This window comes from Budorcas taxicolor, chromosome 22 (genome assembly GCF_023091745.1).
Source record: "Budorcas taxicolor isolate Tak-1 chromosome 22, Takin1.1, whole genome shotgun sequence".
NCBI classification, from domain to species: Eukaryota; Metazoa; Chordata; class Mammalia; order Artiodactyla; family Bovidae; genus Budorcas; species Budorcas taxicolor.
The window spans coordinates 48,612,861-48,616,541 of NC_068931.1; the positions used below are offsets into that span (position 1 = coordinate 48,612,861).

The 3,681-nt window shown below is 35.8% G+C and overlaps 1 non-coding gene across 1 annotated transcript; it reads right to left on the bottom strand.

The window, feature by feature from the left end:
• Positions 1-3,248: 3,248 nt before the first annotated feature.
• LOC128067587 (U6 spliceosomal RNA) lies at positions 3,249-3,355 on the bottom strand. Its single transcript, XR_008201400.1, has one exon. It is a non-coding gene; the product is annotated as a U6 spliceosomal RNA (small nuclear RNA).
• Between the last annotated feature and the right edge of the window lie 326 nt (positions 3,356-3,681).

Genomic DNA, 3,681 nt, shown 5'->3' on the forward strand with positions numbered 1-3,681 from the left:
TGCGTATCTGAGGTTATTGATATTGCTCCTGGCAATCTTGATTCCAGCTTATGCTTCATCCAGCCTGGCATTTTGCATGATGTACTCTGCATAGAAGTTAAACAAGCAGGCGGATAATATACAGCCTTGGTGTACTCCTTTCCCGATGTGGAACCAGTCTAGTGTTCTATGTCCTGTTTACCTGTTGCTTCTTGACCTACATACAGGTTTCTCAGGAAGAAGGAAAGGTGGTCTGGTATTCCCATATCTTTAAGAATCTTCCACAGTTTGTTGTGATTTGGGCCCTTCCTCTTTTTCTTCATGAGTCTGGCTAAAGATTTATCACTCTTCTTTATCTTTTCTAAGAACCAGCTCTTAGTTTCATTGATAGTTTTCTTTCTTTTCCCTTTTTTAGTCTCTAATCCATTTATTTCTGCTCTGATTTTTGTGATTTATGTCCTTCTATTAACTTTGGATATTGTTTGTTCTGCTTTTTCTACTTTCTTTAGCTATAAAGTTAGGTTGTTTATTCAGGTTTCTCTTATTCCCTGAGGTAAGCTTATATCACTATAAACTTCCCTCTTACACTGCTTTTGCTATGTCACATAGATTCACACTATTGAGTTTTTGTTTTCATTTGTCTCCAGCTATTTTCTTATTTCCTCTTTGACTTCTTTGGTGATCCATCCATTGTTTAGTAACATTGTTTAGCCTCCGTGTGTTTGCATTTTTTGCAGTTTTTTTTTTTATTATAGTTGATTTCTATAAGTGTTGTGGTTGGAAAAGATGCATAATATGATTTCAGTTTTCATAAATTTATTGAGGCTTGTTTTGTGGCCTAGCATATCCTTAAGAATGTCCCATATGTACTTGATAAAAATGTATATTCTGCTGCTTTTGGTTGGAATGTTCTATATGTATCTAGAATGTTCTTTATGTATCTGTTAATCCATCTGATATAATGTGTCATTTAAGGCCACTTTTTCCTTATTGCTTTTCTATTTGAGTGACCTGTCCATTGATTTCAGTGGAATGTTAAAGTCCTTTACTATTATTGTGTTACAGTTGATTTCTCCTACATCCATTAATATTTGCCTTATATACTAAGTAGACCTATGTTGGGTCCATATATATTTAGAATTATTATATCTTCTTAAATTGATCCCTTGATCATTACATAGTGTCCTTCTTTGTCTCTTTTATAGTCTTTATTTAAATTCTATTTCAGCTGATTTAAGTATTGCTACTCCAACTTCTGGAGAAGGCAATGGCACCCCACTCCAGTACTCTTGCCTGGAAAATCTCATGGATGGAGGAGCCTGGTAGGCTGCAGTCCATGGGGTCGCTAAGAGTCAGACACGACCGAGCGACTTCACTTTCACTTTTCACTTTCATGCATTGGAGAAGGAAATGGCAACCCACTCCAGTATTCTTGCCTAGAGAATCCCAGGGACAGGGGAGCCTGGTGGGCTGCCATCTATGGGGTCGCACAGAATTGGACACGACTGAAGCGACTTAGCAGCAGCAGCAGCACTCCAACTTTTTAAAATTTACATTTACATGGAATACTTTTTCCTATTCCCTCATTTTCAGTCTGTTTGTGTCTCTAAATCTGAAGTGACCTTCTTTTAGGTAGTATATGTACATGTCTTGTTTTCATTCAGCCACCATATGTCTTTAGACTGGGGTATTGAGTCAATTTACATTTAAAGTAACTTTTGAGACATATATGCTTATTGACAAATTATTTTGGGATTGCTTTTCTAGTTCTTTTCTGTTCCTTTCTCCTTCTTTACTTTCTTCCCTTTTGATTTGATGACTATTTTTGTGTTCGGTTTGAATTCCTTTTTCTTTTCTGTGTGTGTATTATAGATTTTTGGCTCTGATTACCATGAGGTTTATACATAGCAATCTATATATGTGTGTGTGTGTGTGCGATTGTTTTAAGTCACTAATCACTTAGTTTTAAATGCATTTAAACTCTTATCTCCTCGTGATCTCTGTTTTTGACACCATATTTTGCATTTTTTGTTTTGTGTATTCCTCAGCTGCTCATTGTAGATACAGATGATTTTACTCTCTTCTTGTAACGTTCCTATTAGCTTTGTACATGGTTGATTTACTACCTTCACTCTATATTTGCCTTTACCTATAAGATTTTTCTCTTCACAGTTTTCATGTTTCTAGTTGTGGCTTTTTATTTTTCACTTAGAGAAGTTTCTTTAACATTCCTTGTAAAGCTAACTTGGTAGTGTTAAACTTTTTAGTTTTTGCTTATCTGTAAAACTTTTGATCTCTCCAGTAAATCTGAATAAGAGCTTTGCCTGGTAAAGTATCCTTGGTTGTAGAATTTTCCCCTTAATCACCTTAAATATATCATGCCACTCCCTTCTGGCCTGCTGAGTTTCTGCTGAAAAATCAACTGATAACCTTGTATGTGACTTGTTGCCTTTCCCTGGCTGCTTTTAACATTCTCTCTTTATCTTTAATTTTTGCCAGTTTAATGCATTGATGTGGTCCCCTTTGGATTGCTCTTAATTATTTCTTGAGAATAAATGTGGGAAATGAAATTACTGAGTCAAAATATACACACATTTGTGAGATTAGATGCATGTATGTGCTCAGTCACTCAGTTGTATCTGACTCTCTGTGGCCCCATGGATTGTAGCCCATGAGGCTTCTCTAACCATGGAATCTTCCAGGGAAGAATACTGGAGTGGGGTGCCATTTCCTACTCCCAGGGGTCTTCCTGATCCAGGAATCTCCTGCATTGGCGGGCAGATTCTTTATCACTAGCACCACCTGGGAAGCCCTAAAGATTAGATAGCTATTGTCAAATTGCCTGCCAAAATAACATACGAGTGTGCATTCCTGCAGTACCTGAGTGTCTAAGAGTTCACTATATAGAGAGTAAATAAATGGGAAAATATCAGCTTAATTAATAATTTCAAAATGTGGATTAAAACAGGAAGCTTGGCAAAGATCAATTATTTTTCTTTTAATGTATCAGTCCAGATGTCTTTGCCAAACTCCTTGTTTTAATTTAAATTTTTAAATTATTAATGGGGCTGATGTTTTTCCATAAGATTTTTGGCCATAAACATTTTTCCTTTGTTAATTGCTTATTTGTGCACTTGGCCCATTTCCTAATGAGTTGTTCATTTCCCCCTCTATTTTTGTAACAGCTCTTCACATAGTGAGGATATTTGTCCCTTGACTGTCTCATATATTACAAATATTTTTACCACTTTGCCATTAGCTTTTTTAAAAAAAATATGAAACACTTCATGAAGTCGTGTGTCATCCTTGCACAGGGGCCATGCTTATCTTCTCTGTATTGTTCCAATTTTAGTATATGTGCTGCTAAAGTGAGCACAGCTTTTAAATTTTGTTTGTATTGATGTCTTTAATATTCTTGATTACAAAGGAATATATCATCTCTGTACATCTCTAATGATCACAATTATACCAGGTTAAAAAAATTCAATCTATCATCACATCCACAAAACAGAAGAATTTTACTTTTCTCCCCAGAAATAACCACATTTAATAATTTGTTAATGACTTTCCAAACCCTTTCTATGCATTTCTGTTATGGTTTGTTTTGATGTGTAGAGGTTTGTTTGGTTGGTTCTTAGTTCCTTATCTTTGACTGTGCTGCGTCTTCACTGCTGCGTGGGCCTTTCACTAGTTGTGGCAAGC